Source organism: Anopheles maculipalpis, chromosome 3RL (genome assembly GCF_943734695.1).
Source record: "Anopheles maculipalpis chromosome 3RL, idAnoMacuDA_375_x, whole genome shotgun sequence".
Classification (NCBI taxonomy): domain Eukaryota; kingdom Metazoa; phylum Arthropoda; class Insecta; order Diptera; family Culicidae; genus Anopheles; species Anopheles maculipalpis.
In genome coordinates, this window is record NC_064872.1 from 36,078,103 (window position 1) to 36,093,123 (window position 15,021).

Here is a 15,021-nt window from a genome sequence, read left to right on the forward strand (position 1 = left end):
CGATGTCGCCTTGGTTTGGGTTGTCGTAACGATCGAGATAGGATCTCACACGCTTTGGAGCAGCCGGAGCGAAAGGAGCCACAGCCGCACCAACAGCAGAAGCATAAGTTGTGCGAAATTGACAGCGGACAAAACGGATTTCGATTTTAGTTTGTTATTGCACATTGATTTCGACTCGGTGATTCCGATCAGTGTCCAATTGGACGCTTAGTCAAAGGGCATAAGCTGTTCAGCATGGTTTAATGAGGGACAGAAGTAGATACAGGCTGGGCGATTGAAAGTATCGCAGAAATACTTTAATTGGTTGATGTTTGTTTGCTTAATTTAAAAAGGTGGTTCTCATTCTGTTTGATGAAAATATTTAGATTAATTGCTCGTTCTTGCTGGATTAGTACTAGAAATTCTACAATATATCGTGACATAAACAACGCTTTCCTTCTAATCGCCCCCATCCAATCGCGACAAAATCATCCGCGAATCCAACACTCAACCTTATCATATGCCATAATCAATTTGTTACCATCACATTCCATCGTGTCGGTTGGTATTTCATTCATGTCTACCATCGTTTACACTGTAGGGCAATCATAAAACGGAAATTATCAATATTGCATCAATAACTTTCACTTTGAATCAGCAGCCTGAATACCATAAAACAAACTCCACTCCTTCTCTGCTGGATTCGATGCAGTACGAAGCACGTGCCTACGGTCAAAACAGTAAACACTACATACATAAGAGCCCTGTTTGTTGTTAGAGCTCAAGGCATGGAATAAACACAACACTTATGTTTTTGAAGGTCTTCTTCATTTGACGTGATGCACTGTAAAGTGAACATGAGTTTTGGTTCAATGTGTTTACGTTAATTAATCGTTTCGGTCGAATTTATCATTTCGCGATAAGAGAGTCACAGGAAATATTCCGAAGCATCAACTGATAAGTTACAATCCTTCCACTCACCATGGCTTACAAATACGATTAGCTTCCACAGAGCCGTTGTCATTTTATCATTCACCAATAAGCGCCATCATTGACTGACAGTGCATTAACCGTTCCATTGGTAGATAAATTAGTCCGTTCCAGCCATCGTCGATTCATGGCTTAATCGAAATGCGAATCATCGTGATAGAATTCCAGCCGGCGCCGATAATCAATAATCGGTTAAGCAAACTGAACCACGTTCGAGCCCGATAAGGACGAATATAAATCGAATCAAACATGCTCACTACCCGTGAGTGATGATAAGCGGTAGCCACAATCAATCAGATTTTGTGGCCGATGGGTATTGGATGATTTATTGGTCCCGATATCGATTGCACATTCGGTTACGATTGGTGTACAAAGTTATTGCGTCAGTGTGTGACTTACCTGTAAATAAAAAGAGAGAAAACAATACGTTAACCATTGTTTATTAGTAATTATAACAGAAATTTATTTGGTTTATGCATTTTGAAAATATAACTAATTGACACAGACTCACAGCAGAAGACAAAAACAGAAAACTCGTAAAGTCCTTGCAGGCGTCAACCCTTTGCATTCAGATGAGCGTAATCTCTTCCTCAATACGGTTTCATTCAACTCTTTCTCGACATGCTCAATTGATAATCTTGCACTCTGATGAGCAAAGCAGCAAACATCAACATCATCTCAACTAACTAACAAACAAACATTCTCGCATATATGGATTCGCCCAGTCGATTGGCGTGTCAAATGTCAAAATGATCGATCACTTGTCGTGTTCGTGTGGCGGAATCAAAACGGTAGCATCTCGATCTGATTGATGCTCTTTCTTTCCCCTTTTCATCGACGTCGGATGCTGATCCAGTTATGTTCGAATGCCTGCAACAACAGAACTAACGTGTTTGAAGTTGTGATGACAATTGAAACAACACAACAATGCAGGATGAATTCTAAGCATCGTAATTTGTGCTTCTTAGAGTGAGAAAAACAGGAAAAGAATAAATTTAAAATTCTATTTTTGTATTGAACTACATGAAAAAGAGTTTTAATTATAATTTCGTTTGCATTGATTGACAAATAAAATATTCGTTGAAATAATTGATTGAAATAATTTTATGTGAACAACCATGCAATTATTTTCATAACTTTTTTATGTGACAATGATCTGTAAAAAAATGGCATCCAAAGGCAAATCGGTCACTAAATACAGGAATAATAAAAATACATTAATCGTAAATGCATTTCCAAACATAAAACCTCCTCAATATTCAATCAATAAAGCCAACTAGAATCTATTCCTTTATAGAACCTTACCCTTATAATGCCAAAAAAAAGGAAAGCTACAAATTATTATCTCCCAAATCATCTTCAACAGCACAAAAATTGCTTCCGATGTCGGATAGCAGGACTCAAGTCATCCATTCGAAGTAAAGGCACGACATAAAGAAATCCATTGGCTTTCTAAGAGAGATTTGATAACATCCAACAACCCGAATGGACGCTTACACACAATCATAAAAAAGCACACTAACAACCACCACGATGGTGGCGAGTGGCCAAATAGACACTAGCGAAGGAAAAATACTGCCCAAAAATGAAAAACTGCCCAAGGATAGAGGAGGATTAGAGGAAGCAAATGGCGTTCGGCCAACGATAAGATTTCATTATAGATAAGCTTTGAGGAGAAAACAGTCATCGTCAGACTGTGGGCAGTAGTCAGACCAATGCGTTGATACGCATTCATAGGACACACAGCCACGCTGTCGCTTGTATTGGATATTTGCAATCAGACTCGAGATGGCAGTGATGTATCTTTTAACAGGATATAAATAAAAGCAGTGAATGACAAACGTTCCAAGATGCTCAAAATGATGATCACGATTGGGCCAGTTTGATTGACCACGCAGAAATTCATTACACGATTTCATTGTTTCTGTGGTTCTCGAGCATTCATTTTAACTGCTGACTGTTAATTATTGCATCCCCTTAAATATCCCAAAAAGAGAAAGTTTTAGTTGATTAAAATGAAATCACAATACATAACTGAGTTTCACGCTGCTTAAAGACTCCACATACAACACAGATATCTTCCGCTCCATATAGTACTACCGCAAACACCGATCGAACAAGTGCACTAATGTGTTCTACAACACTCACACCAAACTCCAATTGAACCACCTCTCCTGACTCAACTTCGTGTCATCTTACCAAGAGTGGCGGGAAAGATACAATGCATAAATATTTAAGCAGTGCCAAAAACAATCACTACATGCTTTTGAATGCTATTGCAGGTCTTTCGGTGATGAGAAGCAACACTTGTACCATCACAGCAAACGACCGCAACATTTGGAGCTTCCAATGTGTGGGGACTATTGTTTCAGACGCTCGTGTAGCACACCGAAGGAGGAAGTTGCACTAGAAGCGGTATCGCGCCAGCAAATGTACAACCGTCAGCAGAATGAGTATGTGGATCAGATAATGATCGAAGAATGGCGAGAAGGATGAGAGGGATGTGACGTTGGGAAAGAGTGACGCAACTCAAAGCAAGCCTGAAATAACAGCCCTTACCAGCTGTACGATGTTTGCCAAGGACGATACTGTGTCTTGGGGCATGATACGATGGCTACAGACATCCTTTCCCCTTCTTGTCAATCGATTCACCGAACACTGTACGCTTTCCACTCGGTGAGAGGACATCCTAAACCTTTGCATGCTGTTCCTCATATCTTCGATTCTCCCACGAAAACCCAGTCGTTTGACGATTTCCATCGAGCATTTGTGTCTAAAAGGGAACCAACATGTTCTCAAGAAACCACCAAGTCAAGAAGCTTAGAGTTTTGGCCCCAATAGCGCCTCATATCGGCCCATATCAACGCTGGAAATAGACAAACACCCTATTCATGGCGTTGGCGTACGAGATACCGACCGTGCAAGTGTATTTGTACGTGCGATAGTGTCTGTGAGAGTGAAGAAAGTTGTGTCGTACCGTTGTGGACCATTATACTAATTCAATAAAACTCAATCCTTCTAACGCCATCGCTCGACACAGAGATCCTGGTGCCGAGTGTCTTTACCAAGGAAAAGCTGTCCACGATATACGAATGTCCTCGTAGAGATATCTCCGGACGGGAGGTTTTTCTTTGGCTTTTATCTTTTGGTTGAGAGATGTGTTGTGTTGATCGTGCAGAAGAATTCGTTTCTGCTGCTTTGCATGACGTTTTCTCCTGGGGAAAGCGAGAGGATTGTTGCCCATTGAACTGGCAGAACGAAGACAGAAATGGGAAATATTTCCTGCATTTGCTGGTAGAACGAAAAAGATACACAACCAACTATCCTCCTTGTTCAAACTCCAGCAAGGCGCTCTAAATCGGGTGAAAATAAAGCGATAGTTCTCGTCCTCGTGTTCTTCATGCTCTAAGGACTCCATGCCAAGCGCAAGCAAGAACAACACCATGCAAAGAGAAACTGCTTACTTCCTTGATAGTGTCGTTTTGGGAAGCTCGAGACTTGGTCCCTCGTCTTCACCATGTCCATTTTCTTCATCCATTGGCCCATGAAGACGAGCAGGATAAGACTATCGCGATGGAAAATGGACCGATTCCGGGGATGGAGCGTTGGGCCATCAAGGCATCCCGCCTTAATATCCGTCCCGCTGCAGCACATCCAAATGCCGACGTGTCCTTATCTCTAGAATCCCGCTTTTCGTGCAACACTTCACCTTCCTCCTCAGCAATAGATAAAGACGGTGCAATTGCCTCGTTCGCCGTTACGATGCACAAACTGCAGACAAAAAACGTTTCCAATCCGTTGCCGAATTTCCGTGCATCGCGTTCTTGGTGGAAGGATTTCGATTTGGTTGGATGTGGCGGAAGAACTCTCTGCGGTACAAACCGATAGCATGGCGTTCGAAAGGTGGTAAAAAACTGCAACTGGAAACAAGCTGTAGCAAATTTATTGCAATTTGATATTATTATTACCACCGCAGTGCGCAGCGTGTTGGCGAGCGTTAAAAAGCCGAAACGCCGAGAGGCTTCTTATCTTGGCAGGACAACGGGAACTAGAGGTACCAATGAGAGCCAAAGAACCGAAAGCAGACCGTACGGTCGATCGAGGGTAGGGAGATGGCTTCTTTTCCTGGGGACGACGAGTCATCATCGACACAATGACGCCATCGAAAAGTAACCGAAGAGAAGATCGGTTTTCCCTTCTCGAGTGACTCAGTGGCCTTCCCTTTCGTTCATTCGACCTCTTATCGAACAGATTGAGGGCTACGAATTGCTGAAGATCTTCTCAAAATGCTAAAAAGGCAATAATGTTAATCTGTAGCCAAACATTCGATACATAAACCTCCCCCAAAACAATCAATGCTAAATAGAGAGTGTAAATTATCGAATTACATGTACAAGCTCTTTACGCAATTTTTCTTCTTCTCACAGTAACAATGAAGCATTAAACTATAATCGGATAGTTCCAACATTCCACAACAATGAATCAATCCAATTATATCAAAAACATGGAAAGCTAATATTCAAATCTTGGTAGAAATAAGGAATAACTAATGAGACGAGGCGACGAGTATTCGTAAACGAATCGATCAGTTTAATTTGATCATACCATAACTTTGGGAAATTAGTCATACCAGGACATAGGATTTGAAACCAACAATGTTTCAATAGTTCTGCTCCTCCTTTTCACAACCTATCTCTCCTCGAACCACAAGCATTGCGTCTGACACTTAGGACTAATCACTGACTATTTAATCCTTTAATAATGTTCCCCAAAATTCTTCAGCTTTGTGGTCAATGTCTTCATCGCCAAAGATGCCTTGGCACATTCCTTTTCATCCATATCACCCATTAACTTTTCACAAAGTCAACCTCCCACTGCCATCGTACTGGCGTCTATGTGTCAGTGTGAGTACACATCTTGCATCGGTGCGTCTGGACTCAGCTGGACTCCGCTTTTTTATGTCTTATCGCACGAACTGCACTCTACGGAGGTTAATCTGGAAAACTTTATCTCACCTCAACCGCACAAGCTTCAATGCGAGTCCCGAGTAAAGGGACAGTGCGTCCAAGATTGAGCGGTGAAGGGACCCGTCGTTTGCAGGCGCCACAGAACGCCTCCGGATAGGACCAGTTTTGATACTGTTGTCGCTGGAGCTTTCAGACGTCTCCGTCACCTTCCAAGTAAGGCTTTTTGTTCGTCCGTTCGTTTCGTCCCGCGACTCACGCAGATAACGTGTCGGGGCAATAGCACTCAGCACTATCACGTTATCCATATTAATATAAATGAGACAACGATTTGATAAATCGTCCGATGAATTATTGTCGTCGTTTCACTCTGTTGCGACCGTGACAGTGACTGCCGAAAAGTGGTGAACTTTTCAATACACATTCCAGACACATAAGTTAAGATGACGAACTCGGTAAATGCCAACAACAAAATATTTTTTGGAGATCATATTCGCAATCACATGTCCGAAACCTTATGCTCTATGTCATGGCTGAATTTATTGCAGTCTCGACTCATCTATTCTCGACCAATAATTAGCTGAATGTTCTAGACGGCTACAGTGAGTCATTCGGAATTAATTCAAACAATCATTCTACAGTTGATTACAAGCAAGTGAGAGTTTGAGCTTTGGATTGCAATCCCTTGTTGTGTCCCATTAGCCTGTATCAAACAATTGAATCAAACGTTCGAGATTAGCCGCCATTCTTGAGGTTGATAATTGTCCATCGAAGACTTTTTTATGTCTTCTCTACCAAGCGCCTTCAAATTGATTAGACCTGTATTGCAGTCCATGTTTTGCTTTCGTCAACGGATCCATAAAGTAACTACGAAATGTGTACCATCATCGGAGCATGAGGTTTTTGGTTTGCTCTTCCTCGTTTTCTACTTTGCTGGCAGTTCTAAAGCATTATCACTATCCGTCTCGAGCAGTACGTGCCTGAACGAGAATCGCAACAAGTTCACGTACTCTCATCATCAAGCGCCAGCATGCGATATCTTATACAACAATGATGATGATGATGATCTGTTAGCCACATTTTATCGTGTTTAACTTCAATTCATACTTTGCAACCATAAAATCTCCTTGATGATTCTATTTTCACGTGAAGTCTTTTACTTTTGGGCATGTTGTAATAGAAAGTGCAATAAATCACACAATATTACCAAGCAAGAGGAAGTCAGGGGTCTAATTGATTTGATTTCCTTATTGCTTGTTTTCTTCAACAGCGAAAGATTGTTTTTATATGATTCATTGGGATGTAACTTTCCTCCGTCTGTCCGTCGGAATGATTACAAAGTTAATTTGTCAAAAACAGACTTCATACGACTTTCACAATTTCTCAGTCAAAGTTGAATATCTTTCCCTTCATTTTTCTTTTCTTTTGCAATGTCTCTCATCCCCTTTGACCGACCAGATGATCCTTTATCCCAACACTTTCCATCCCGTGGGTGTGCCATTACCAAGCGAAAGCTAATTTGTCCATCAAACTCTAAGACAAACCGCATCGAGTGGCACGATAACCGCACGAATCTCCCAGACACAAATTGCACCCCGAAACGTATGCGACACGAACCACTCGAACCGACCAGGATACCGAGAATGGCATGAAGTTGAACAAAAAATGCATCCCAGAAGTAGATAAAAGAAAACTCTTGCGATTGAATGAAAGAGAGCGTTTCCAGTGGACCAGTGGAAACTCTACGATTTCCTGCTGATTGATCGTTAGAGCAAAAAGAAAACCGAAACCGGAAAAAAGAGTTTCCACTTTTTTCCTTCCATCGATAAGGATAAAGGCGGAAATCTCTAACGACCGCAGGGCGTCAACGTGCAACGTGAGAAAGGGGAAAACTTTCCGGCTGTTCGAATTAATCTGCAAATAAGCTTTCCAACTCCTTTAAAGTTGGTTTCTGTTTCATCCCCAACGGAGTCCTTGGTTTGGTTGAAGAGCAGATCAGTTCCTCTGAAAGATTTCTGATGAAATTTTGGGACTCTGAGATCTGAAGTGAAGAAACCGGAAATCCTTTTATGCTGGTTGAACCAATGTGACTTTTTCTCTACTTTTATGACTCATCTTTCCATTTGTGTAAAATCGTCGCTCGTAAGACCAAAGATGAAGGAAGATGTCTGTAGTATAAAATTTTACAAAATATATGTAAGTACATAAGAAACATTCAACTTTGACCATACAAAAAATAAATTAATTATTCTACCAATTCAAGTGTAAAATACTTTGCTTCGTAAGTTGTTTATTCATCATTAAGAACGAATACCAAACAACATTTGTACTTTTGGTACCTTGGTTGTTGCCCAAATGAAAAATGCCGTCAGTAGTTCGACTACTCACACAAACACTTTCAAACCATTTAATCCAAAAAGCATTCGTTTTAGAAACATTTTTTTATGATCGTTTTCTCGATTGCGCTCCACCATTCGATCTTTGGTTGGGTAACAAGTGCAAGAGAAACAACCACAGGCAACACTCTTTAGACAAGCATCTACACCAGATGGCCATGGCCGATAGTCTCTACTCTACCGTTGTGCAGGGTCATAATGCCTCGAAAGGGGAGGATTAACCCATTCCACCGCTTGTGAGCTTAAACACTATCACAAGTTTGAACATATACACACACACTACTATCCCTAAGAGCTCAGCTGAACACAGAGTTGACCATGCTGCAGGGAAAACGATCGTATAAACACACGGACAAGGGTTTAAATTGAAAAAAAGCACGGACAAACGCGATAATCGAGTGCATATAATTTTATTCTCTTACTTCGGTGCCTCCAGTAGTAAGATATATCGATGGAGTTCCTATCCAACGCGAAGTGGAGTGGCTCTGCTTAGTTCTGATCATCCTCCACCATCACTATGACCATCCCTTCCCAGCCATTTAGTGAGTTGTGATCGCGAGATTAGTATGCGGTGTCTTATCGGCATGAAAAATAACATCAATTAACATAAAACGCACACCGGCGCATGTGGGCACAAGACACCAACAGGAACGGAAGGAACCCGGAGCTATTCGCCTTGAGGCTTGCACTTTCGACGAACAAATTGGTTGACCTTGATGTGAGTGTGCGTGTATGAGAGAGTGGGACATGAAGTAGGTAGGAGCAAGGGCGCTTCGAATAAAAGTGTGGTCTGGTTATTCCCCATGACTCCCGCCCAAACGCAACCGGGTATCGATAATTAATCAATTAACGTACGAAATCTACGCTTCCATCTTTCTTTTGGCGTTCCGCCATATCTTGGTCGATGAATTCTTGTCGGATGGATTCAATCCGAAAATCCGGTCACCCAGCTGGTCAACTGACGGAACGAAGGCCTCGGGCAGAGTGGAATATCTCTTAAAAGCTTTGCTTATCTTACTCGCCAGTCGCCACGGGATATGATGGTTTTGCTGGGAGGTTTTCGGACTCTTTTCCGAAAGATGCGATAAGAGATGGGATTTCAAGATGGAGAGAAAGACACAAAAGACGCGACAGGATTATCGTTGAAGAATGAATAAGTGCGTTGTGAGACGATTATTTTAGAGCATTTTGAAGCTCGGATTATATTGAAGAAGAATCTGAATGTTGATGAATCTATTTTCTGAACCAATTTTAAACTACTCAAAAACATAAGACGCTACTTGCAAAGTTGTATACTATCGAGACATGGCTAAGTAATAGACTTTATCATTCTTCACTAGAATTGATTTGTATCAGCCGCGTTATAAGACTTCGATGATAATTGAGCTCGTCAAGATGGTGCAAAAATTAAACCATCTCCACTCAACTTGTTGTCTTGAACGACCTTTGTCTAGCCTGTTGCCAACGGACATTGCATTCTGGCGGTCTGGAACAAAGCAAAACAAATTCGAAACCATCGCTCCTCTACAAACATCTTTCCTCGTGACCTCACCCCAAACAACTCAAGATAAGACACCGAAGCAGTAGAACCACCCAACATCGTTTCCATCCTCAGAGTGCCGAACCACCCCCAAAAGAGTCCCCGAAGGTGGGCACGTTCTCGGCGCGGAACGAAAAGAAATATAAATATGATAAATAAGTAGATATCAATAGCCGATAAGTGTTTGCGTTTTTTGGCGGGGTGGTCAGAAGCTTTCGGCTTAAGCTTTTCACATGCTTAATGGTCACGGATACACCTATCGGTGGGTGTCTTTTGTGTCTTGCAGACACACATACACACGCTCAAACACATTTCGTCCCTTTATCGTTATAGTTTTATTTGATCTCCCACTCGTTCTCTGCTTTTGTTTGGCGTATTACAAAAGTTGTACAAACACTCCGTCCCATGCGCCTTGCATTCTGACCGGAAACAACGCCATCCACCGCAACTACCTCAGACAGACAACACAAGTAGAACCTTCCGACGTCGTCCAACGCGGGCCGGAATTCCTGCTGCCGAGGGAGCATTGTTTCATAAATATGTAAATTAGACACACTCTCTCTCTCTCTCTCTCTCTCTCTTTCGCTCTCTCTCTTCTCTTTCAAACATTGTGCAAGGTAACAACAATACGCACGAGCATTGGCGGCATCGTTAAAGGAGCCAAAATATCGGACATAAGCAAAATTATGATTTGATAACATTGGATGGATCTATCTGTGGTGCGGATCTATACGGCCCGGACGGGAGCTAACGTGACTGTACGAACGCGTACCAGCGCCAATGTGGTCGTTTTTATATTTTGATTTTCCACAAGTTGCTCCCACTCCAGATTCGGATCGGTATCCATTCGTCTGGGAGAGGTGGATTGTGTTTTATTCCCTAGTGCTTCCTCTTGGAACTCGTCTCGTCTGGATTTACTACTTGAAATTTAGCTTATCGTTCAAAGACTTCTCTAAAACCGATAGCTTCTTCTCTCCCAGTGTCACAGTTCGTTGTGCTGCTGCCTCACAGCGAAACTTAGACGAGATAACAAACTTGAACCAGAAAAGCTATTCTCGACGAATCAAAGAGCGAAAAAATAAAACATTCCGCCTGGGCGAATGCCAACCGCCAGATTACTTCGATACCTTGACATTTAATGTGTTTTTGTGTTGACTTGGAACTTGGGAGTTGGGAGCGGTATTCATTTTTCTTTCCTTCCTGTTGTCTCTATGTGGATTTGGAATCGAAGCAATTGTGGTCAGAACTGAACTCTCACAGTGAAGTGTTTTCAATCGTCCATTCCAGATGCTTGTCAAACTGAGGTTTAATTTTTGTTTAAGTCGTCTATCAGCCAGTACAAAGCGTCAATCTCTTTTTCAAAATATTGATACGAGTGGAATTACTGAATACCGAAATCCCAGAATGTTATCACTTCAAGAAAATGGAAGAATCAATCAATTAAATTGATGTTATCAGCCTTTTTAATAAATGCATTTGGAAGCATCTTTCGGCTCGTATTTGACTTATATTTTGATTTATGTCCATAGTTATCAGTCAGCTAATCTAAACCATAAACGGTATTCACATTATAGTCACATAAGAGAATAAGTCAAGCAGCAGTAGGTTTCTGCAGAAGTCGCAAACCTTATTCCATCACATTCAATATCATATGAAGAGTGATTTTATTTTTTTTAATTTAATTTATTATAACAGCTCTACACCGTTTTGTCCCAGTGACTAATGTACTGGACGCGACATTAATGAAAACTTTTCACTAAGTTTGTTTCGGATAAGGAAAAAAAAAACTTCGAACAATTGCAATAAATCCCAGAAAAATTGATTCAAACGGAAACTGAAAGACTACAGCATTTCAAGTGAGACTCAGACTCGACTCATACATGGGATGTGATGTTGTTACAAGGGAACAACAACTGATAGGGAAGATGTCAATGATCTCTGTACAGCACGTAATCTTAGACATGGTCAGATAGGGTTGCGTTTCCTTCGTAGTAAACATCTCAATTTGCTATGATTCTTACTCTATGCCTAACGTCTTTGGTTTGATTTATAAGCACTTCCGTTACAACCATTCATTTTTATGTTACTAAGCCTTAAGAAATATTGTGATCCATTTCAATTATTTTAAAAATACACGGTTTCTACAAAAAATATTTCAAACATGAAAAGAGAATATTTTCATCCAACAAAAACACTCAAATAAGCAGTTTAAATCTATACAAAACATCCTGTCTTATAAGACAAGCAATCAAAAACAAAAGTGTTCATATCCGGACAGACTTTTAAAACGCTCGATAATAATCGGTCGTTGATGTTTTGATCGTTTTCCTATCAAGACATTTTTCCTTTCAGCTAACATTGATCGAGAAACAGAAAGAATTGACTCGACTGAGTGTACTGGCGAGAACAGACTATTTTCCACCAGCCACTCGATATCTCGGGCTCTGCTTATCGAACATTCAGATCGAAGCAGAAATTAACCAGACACCACAACGCCCTATCGACATTTGACGTCGTTGATGCATTACTCTGGCGGATCGGAGAACCACTTGTGGCGAGCATTTGCAGCGAACGCCCAGTAAAGATTACGGCGCCATCACATCATGCAAAGACCACATGGAGATCGTTGCCGAGATCCCTTTTGACTGCTCGACCATGGCTTCGAAACTGCTCGAAACACTCCAAACATTCCAACCCGATCTGAGCATAGCGATAAGATTTCGACCACTTTTTCACGCAACAAAAACTCATCTCCATCACTGTAACCTGCCACAGATCTTATCACCTTTTTGCGACCGAAAACCTGATTCAAAGACACAGCAAGACAATGGGAGTTGAGAAAGAAAAATTGAATATCGATTGAATCAGCATTAACATCGTGAGCAGTCTCTCGATCGCTCCGGTTGCAGCTAGGACGGGACGCGGACTCGTTTATTACTGGTTATTACAAATTCTGACAGGTCGGTCCCGTTCGTTGACTGATGATCGACCTCCGATTAGGAGATGAAAATAATAAAACTGAAAGACGCAACGAAACGCTCGCATGCCATGGACGTTGGTCCCGAATGGAACGGGGAACGTGTCAAAATTTGGACATTCCACGGAAGCCAACAGCTCGGATAAGATCTACATTCATACGTACAAACGTTTGGTTCGTTGTTTTTTCTCTCGTTTTATCTGGACGAATGTTTCCTTGTTCGATGCGATTGGGCGACGAGTTTGTTTTATGTTATTTTGTTCCATCGTGTATCAGTTGCTCCATCGCGCAGTTCGGGAAGTGGAAGTGAAGCCGGTCACTGCAATCAAGATCCCGTTTTTGTCCCCAATCAAACAAGTGTTAAAATATGCTCAACTTGAGTCGTCCAGTGTAGCGCAAACGAAGGCGTACAACATTGAAGTCAGTGTAGAAATCAGAGACAACCGACCAGTGACTAAACAAACTATTTATCAACGAGAGGCATTTGATATGGTATGGTAAAATCTTGCTGGAAAGCACGTCTGCCAGTTGATATCCATTTCATCGTTTTTGTGTTATTAGTCAACAAACTAATCGCTCCAGCACAATCATCACTTTGTGGGCAGCACACGTCTCTACTCGCCTTATATGGAGATGTGCTATTTTTCACTTGCTATTTGTACTTTATCACTCGAGCTCGTATGTTATCGGAACGCAGAGCTTCATAAGAAGTATGTACGAGATACAGCAGTTGTACAGAAAGTGAGTCAACAAACAATTCATTCTGAAGTATCACATACAAACTGGTAATATTCAATCGGTCTCTTTGGATCAAATCAAATCTTTTTAACAATCGTGAACATACGCTTTATTTCTCATTTAGATCACAGCTCATCGTTGCTACTCTTTTCTTGCAGTTTGAAACTTCAAGTGTCAAATCTGTATAACTCTCTCTTTGTGCTTGTCCACAAGAGTATGCACTGTTGGTTGAGTGTAATCGGTTGATATTAAAAAACGAAAACAATTTTTGTCAAAAAAGCCCACCAATAACACCTTTAGACTTATTTGAACTTAATTTCATCATCTAAAGAATATTGGTAGCAAATGAAAATCGCATATTGAACTGAATAAAGTCAACTCGAACATTTACACTCACTCAATGTGTCCAGTCGTATGCATCAGTTGTAACCTACACTACGTGTGACGCTCTACGTAAACAAAACTCAACACACGACCCCCACAACACTCTTTCTACTCAGGCGGTCATAACCATAAAAAAACGTATGAAAACACCCTTAGCTTGCACATCTTGACTGCCCTGTGTTATGAAACATTAGACCATTTCGTCCACCAGAGCTTGGAGACACGTAAAACAACCGCTTCAATCGTCTCACTGGCCGTACTCACCGTGGCACCGGTCGGACAACTTCTAACTCCAACACCATGCCCCACCATCAGCACACAAGCGCACTTTCCTACTGCACCCGGTAGAAAGACCGCTTGCTTTCTAGCCTATTCAGCACTTTTCACACGTCTCGGACGAGTTGGAACGACCTTGTCGCCGCTTTGTCAGTGTCAGCTCTGAAAACGCTCTCACCTCTCCCTGGATTCATCGGAAGTTCATTCTCGATCTCGATCTCCGATGATCATCTTTTACTTGGGAACGAAGATCGCTTGCGTCACTAGGCGTATAGATTGATCTTGACTTGTACAAATGATTAACCCGTTCCTAGGACGTTCGTTCCCAGTTTCTACCAAACTGACAGTGGTTGATTTCGTTGAAGTTTTGTGTTTTGTTGTTGCTCCTGGTGTGGGCCGGGTGTCCAAGCAGTCTGTTGATTCAATCTCACTTTCAACTCGAAAGATCATCATCTGCACCTCTGGCGATCCTTCTAGTACGTGTTGATATTTGTCTGCCTTTGTCCAGTCGATTCGCACTGGTTTTTGTTCTACCGTCTTGTGTTTGACCATCCGTTTGTCTGTATGTCTGTCTGTCTGACACGGACACAGTTGTTTGAAGTTATCTTGATTGAACGGAAGATCACCGACCGTTTAGAAACAGGCGCGAGTGAATGGATGGCGACTAGCTGGACTGGTGTGGACTCGCGATCGTTATCACAGCAATAGAGAATTAAGTTTTGGTTGGTGTTCGATGTTTTAAAGCTTCACCAACGAAAGGGTAGCTGTGTTGTGGCG

General features: G+C 41.6%; 1 pseudogene; it reads left to right on the forward strand.

Moving 5' to 3' along the window:
* Positions 1 to 15,021, forward strand: part of LOC126560593 (uncharacterized) — a 32,063-nt pseudogene that overhangs the window by 15,158 nt on the left and 1,884 nt on the right.